This window comes from Sinocyclocheilus rhinocerous, unplaced genomic scaffold (genome assembly GCF_001515625.1).
Source record: "Sinocyclocheilus rhinocerous isolate Xijiao unplaced genomic scaffold, SAMN03320098_v1.1 scaffold568, whole genome shotgun sequence".
Taxonomy (NCBI): domain Eukaryota; kingdom Metazoa; phylum Chordata; class Actinopteri; order Cypriniformes; family Cyprinidae; genus Sinocyclocheilus; species Sinocyclocheilus rhinocerous.
This window is the reverse complement of record NW_015652173.1, coordinates 1,759,329-1,765,773: the sequence shown is the minus strand read 5'-3', so window position 1 is coordinate 1,765,773 and position 6,445 is coordinate 1,759,329. Positions and strand designations below refer to the sequence as shown.

General features: G+C 35.6%; 1 long non-coding RNA gene across 1 annotated transcript in view; it reads left to right on the top strand.

Annotated features, from left to right (window-relative positions):
- Positions 1-616: 616 nt before the first annotated feature.
- Positions 617-6,445, top strand: part of LOC107714065 (uncharacterized) — a 10,345-nt gene continuing 4,516 nt past the window's right edge. The window contains exons 1-2 of the long non-coding RNA XR_001636956.1: positions 617-627; positions 4,123-4,125. This is a non-coding gene — a long non-coding RNA (uncharacterized LOC107714065). The remainder of the gene's footprint in view (positions 628-4,122; positions 4,126-6,445) is intronic.

The window sequence follows — 6,445 nt, the reverse complement described above, 5'->3', positions numbered from 1 at the left end:
GACACCCGGATCAAATGAAAGAGTTCAAGCAGGTAAATTTCATTTTAATTTCTAATATTTAGATCAGTGTTTCCTATACATTGATTTATTTGTGGTGGCCCGCCACAATATCAAAACTGACCACCACAAATATTTTCCAAAAGATAGTCAAATTTTTTAATTAGCATGTTTTTGTGTTTTGCTTTGGTACCGAAATTGGTACAGAGAACCATGGATTTTTACTGGTATTGGTACCGAATACTGAAATTTTGGTACCATGACAACACTATTTTCACTTCACAATTCATTAAATTCCAGATTCCCTTACTATTTTCTCATTGAATAACTTTGTTTGTTAAATACATTAGACTATGTAAGTAAAGTGGGAAGCAAATGAAACTTCACATTGATTTTAATAAGAAGGGCTGCCATTTGTTGTGACATTTTGTAATCTAATGTAATTTTTGTGTGGCTTCTAAATACTTTTTAGGCCACTGTGTGTATGGCAAAAGCAAACGTGTGTGTCTGTGTGTAATTAAGCTTGATGGTCTCCTGCTATCATAAACCAGTAGCGGCTCTACACATCAGAGACATATGGATGTTAATGTGGGCTGCTGCGGTGCCAGGCAGCAGGAGAGGGTGTCATAGGTGCTGATATGCTGCCACAGAACTTATGATCAGCAGGAAAAGCAAAAGAACATGTGCACCGTCTCTGTCCTGCTGGGCCGCCTCTCTCTCTCTTTTCCTGCCACATGGTCATATGACCCACCGCTCACCTCTGGTTCCTTTGCTGGTTGGGTTTTAGGGCGGTTTCCCTGGCAACTCTGATCTCGTATGCTTGAGTTCGCTCTGACAGTGCCGCCCCCTTTCCACCCCTCCCGTCCTCTGCTGGCGCTCTGGGCTGCGCTTGTCTCATTCTGATCATCTGCTGTAGCTGTGATGTAATAAGACATGAAGGATCAGGTGCTTTCAACGAGACACATCAACTCTGACCGTCTCAAACCGCATGATGGACACTGAGAAACTGAGGAACCACAAGGTAGTTATAGGCCAATATATCAACCCAGGCAGATTAGAGTCAGGCTATTTTGAGATGATTGTCTTGGCCGATTAACAGCCTGGTGCCTGTTCCAAAATTTACCAACAGCCTTGTCAATATAGATAGTTATTCAGAAAGAATGTTACATTTTCAATTCAGAATTCCAATACTTTGTGTACACCTTATTGGCTGTTTATAAACAGATATAGTGGAATTATTTCTACTTTTTAGATGTGATCATTTCCATTGGTATTTTATTTTATTTTATTCTACTCTGTTTTGTTTTGTTTTGTTTAATTTTATTTCATTTTATTTTGTTTTGTTTTATTTCATTTTATTTTTTGTTTTGTTTTGTTTTTTCATTTTATTTTGTTTAATTTAATTGAATTTTTGTTTTATTTTGTTCTGTTAAATTTTTTTATTTTGTTTTTTCATTTTTTTGTTTTGTTTCACTTTTCATTTGATTTGTTTCTTTTTCTTTTCTTTTATTTCTTTTTGTTTTGTTTCATTTTATTTGTTTTATTTATTTTGTTTTGTTTTGTTTTGCTTTGTTGATTTTTTTTATTTTATGTACCATGGACATATGGTATCGACAAATATTATATATATTTTTTTCTTTCTTTTTGTAGTTTTAATTATTGATCTGATATTTGGCTGCAGAAGCAGATAATATCATGGCATATTTGTCCCATTTTTATGCCAGGTTATGAAAGTACTTTTTCAGTCTTTGTCTTTTGTTTTGAAGTATTGCTTTAAAGCAGCACTATGTAACTTTTGGCGCTCTAGCGGTTAATAAACAGAACTGCACACATCCCGCGGAAGAACATTCCAACCGGATCTACTTCTCTAAGTTTATGTCTATGGCGATTCACGCAGGTATGTGTTACTCCGCAGCGGTGACGACCTGACCAGGCTACAATAGTCCAAATATAATTACTTATTATAAGTGTACCGTAGTGATTCGGAATAAGACAAAAACGCGGTTTGGAAGATGAATTCATGATGTACTCGCTCATTATATACATTTTGCAAATTTTGAACACAGAAAAAGTTACATAGTGCTGCTTTAAGCATAGATTTGAGATTGAACTGTTTTTAACAGACCAAACAATACAGTTTTATAATTTTGTCATCAAACTGGTTATTAGTCATAAAAATAATTGGCTACTGGTGTCAGTCAGACTACCATGTCTGTGCTCTGCATTTGTGGAAAAAATATTGGAAGAATAATTTAAGCAAATGACTCATTTGCATCAGAGCTGAGGAACATTTGGATGACATGTTTGATTGTGGCTTGTTTTCCCTTCCTGTTCATGTTTGGATGATACTGTGTTGACTGTACACTATATTCAATCTGTCTTCAAAATACCTTTGACCACATTAAATCTACTGGAAAACTATAGAAAAATATCATTGTTGTCAACCTGTGCAATATAGAGCAAATCAATCCACATCACAGATCTATATTTTTTTCCTCGAGAGAATATGGATTTAAACTTGTGATGTGTGTTTTGTTGTATTTATGTGTGTGTGCAAACATGTGTTTTATTTTCATTTGCTCACATGTGTGCTTTCGAAGGCAGGTCAGGGTTTATTGATTTGCAAGTTGGCTTGGTGTTCAGCCACAGAAGTCTGAAAGCAATTTGTATTTGTGTTGGGTCACTTAGGGTCACGCAGATGGAAAAAGCGAGCAAGGCGGAGAGAGATGTGAGCGGGGGGAGGAGGAGAACCAGGCTAAATGACCACAGAGAAAATGTCATGGAGGAATTATTCCTCTAGTAGACACAGTATGATACGTATAGTAGTGGAATGTGTGTGTAGCAGGGTATTGATCCAGCATGATCTAGATTTGAGTGTATATTTAGAGCAAAGGGGGGCCCATATGGGCCACTGCCCAAGAGCATGATGGGTAATACTGAATCATCATCATAATCCACTGCCGTCATTCCACAAACCGAAGGATCTGTGCATAGCAGCTTTATTCATTCAAACACAGTTCAAACTAAGTACAACGGGGTCTGCATGAGAAAATACTTCTGTTGCATTTTTTTGCAAATATAAATGTTATATTTGTTTATTTATAATCAGATTATTTTTTTAATTAACAATTTGAGTGAAGTTTGAATCGATAAAATATTATTTTAGATATAGATTATTTATATTAAATATTTAAAGAAAATATTTGGTCATTTTAATTAATCAATTTAATTATTTCCCCGCCAGCATTTTTGAAAAAAGTTGCCAGCCACCGCCAGCGATTTTCATGATTTTCGCTAAAATTTGATGGCCTCCAGTATATTTTGCTGTATGAATATTTGAATATGCAATACACCAAAATAAAGATCAGAGCCTCTACTTTTAAACAAAAAATCTGTTTTATTCTAGCTTAAAGCATTCTTTTTTTATCAACACTTGAATATAGGTAGGTTTCATAAAAAATGCATAATTTTGAGCAAAAACTACATCTGGATAATATTCAGTACGATTATCAAAGCATAAATCCAGTAAATCGCTTCCATCAATACCTCCAAAGCTTGCACAGACATATACCACTTCCTGGATCAACATTTTACTCCGTAACATTATGCAGTTTTCATTTATATGCTGTCTATTGCTGATGATCGCATTATTTTTCATGTGCATCTGTTTACATAAGAGATCGCTAGTTTCTCCGTCCTGTTCACGTGTGTTTTTGTTCAGGAGGTTTTGTACTCGTTCAGAAGATGTGTAATAGCGCCCCTGAGTGTATAACAGTGAAAACATGAAAAGCCGTAAAAACTCGTCTTTGGCGGGGAAGCATTTTCTTCTAAAAGACGAGATAACTCGTCAATGGCGGGGAAAGAGTTAATTTGCTAATTAATTTTAATTAGTTTTTTGAATCCTTATTGTCCATGTTATCCAGCATGACTCAAAAATGTTTAAGAGCATCTGCTCTGTGGTTCTGACCTTTTGTACAAAGGACTTAACATAGTCAAAGTCACAAATATGCTTACATTTCGATTTGTGACCCAGAAATAGTGTATAGTCTTAAATATTTCTTGTTCATTTTAGACTGTAAACTCTTTTTGGTAACACTTTTTTTAGGTGTTTGGTTAACATTTTAGGGTGTCCTTGTTACACGTTACATGTACCTTGTAACCCTAACCCTAACCATATAGTAAGTACATGTAGTTAATTAATATTACTCAATACTTAAATGTATAATTACACTGTAACAAGGACACCTTAAAATAAAGTGTAACCCTCTGTTTGTCAGAATTTTGAAATAAAAAAATCAATTTTCAGTGTGCTCTCAAAGTGTTGGACCCCCACTGTACAGTATGTTCATACCCAAATCACAAGAAATGAACAAAAAAATAAAAATCTAGCACAGCCATATCTAATAGCACCTTGCCTCTCCTCTGCCATCCCACGCACTTCTTCACTCAAACACTCGCCGTCTGTCTTGCCCCTGGATGCCACTCAATCTCACAAATGCCCACACAGTAAAAGCACTCATCACCTTGTGTAACCAGGTGTCAGGGAGTCTGGGGGAGTAATGGTTGCTCCCTGCTGAATGAAAGTGGTGGCACAATCAGACTTGAGTTACTGCTGCTCTTTGTAAGACAGATAATCGCGATGATTGTTCCTCTAATGGAAGTCACTCAGTTCATTAAAACCAGTTCCCTGCGTTAAAGAGCTTTAAACTCAGGGCTAGTTTAGTGTAAAACTCATCAAAAGAGGGGCAGAACCAGTCTTGCCTCTACAAAAGACTTTTGCACAGTCAAGCACCCTTCGATTTTTTCTTTAATAGTCTAAATGTATTAATACAATTAAACCATAAAACAGTAGGAGGTTTGTTGTTGAAACAGTTAACGGTTGCCAGATTGATAAGGATTACACCTGCATTGATTAATGGCGGATTATTGAGGATATGACGGTCATAATCCCTCCACAAAGGTGGCGCATTGATTAGCATCTTAAATGAGCTTTATCTACCGTGCAGAGGAAATGCCATTTGATCTGTTGATGGATTAAATTATATCACAAACATTTTGCCACTGCAATTAGCCTATATTTGATAGCAGTCAGAGAATACTCAAGAGAGGCAGTGCTCCGGCTGGAATTTCCTCGTCTCGTTTAAATCATGTAATGTCTACGGCTAAATGAGTGCTCGAGAGCTGTACCCAGTTTCATTAACACCTTGCATACAGCAAGTGTTTGCATCATGGGATTTGAAGACGCTTGCCTGGTGATTGCTGTCCCTTGTCAGTCCTATTTTTTCAATTATACACTCTCAGAAAAAAAGGTACGAAAGCTGTCACTGGGGCGGTACCTTTTCAAAAGACACACCTTTGTACCTAAACAGTCCATATTGGTGCCTTTAAGGTACATATTAGTACCTAAAAGGTACAAAAGTGTACCTTTTGAAAAGGTACTGCCCCAGTGACAGCTTTTCTTTTTTTCTGAGAGTGTATTGAGGCCAGAAAACCATTTGAAAACTATTGGTTGATTACAGTTTAGCATCTGCGATTGTACACATGCATTGCCAAAACATTCAGATGTTTTTACAATAGTTGTCGCCCAAATATTACTCAAATGAACATGAACCTGCCTTTTTAAAAAATCTTTATTATGTTAATATATGGCAATTAAAATCGAACTTAATGTCTTTCTTATAAGACGTTCATACACTGTATGTGTTTTTACGGTGAAAAATCTTGCTAAACATATAAATCCCATTGCCTGTTTTTTTATGTGCTAAATTCTGTGATTATTTGCACAGAAATCTTAATAAAGTATAATTAAAATATAAAATATAAACATAAAAAGTAATTTATTTAAAAACGAATAGAGCATATTTAAAATGCTTTTCAGATTATTTAAAAAAGCTACTTGAGGAATGACAATTTGTAGACAAATCAATGTTTAATTTGCTTTGCAAATAGGAGAACTCTTTTTGATGGAAGGGTAAATAACTTTCATTTGGCAGCTTAATATTCAATCATTAACAAGGCTTATTTTTACAGCACAATATTAGTTTGATGTGGTAACTTCAGCTTGTAAAGTTCTACTGTTTATTTTATTTGGTTTCATTTTACTTTATTTCATGCCTGTATCATGGCAATACTACCAGGTTTTTTTTGACTCGTAACATGGCAGTTGGTTTGTATGAATACCATAATATTTTATTTTATTTTATTTTATATTTAATTTTTATTTATTTCCTTTAGCATGTTTAGATGACTAAGGTACAGATTAAATAATATCTTGTGTGTGTGTGTGTGTGTGTCATACTAAAGGGGCATTGACCAGACTGATAGACAACAGCAATACTGTTCATGAGTGAGTGCAGTGTCGCCATGGCAACAAACTCCCTTGAGTGTGCTCAGTGCAGTGTCACTCGCTCGCTCTGGTGCACACACACACACACACACACACACACAC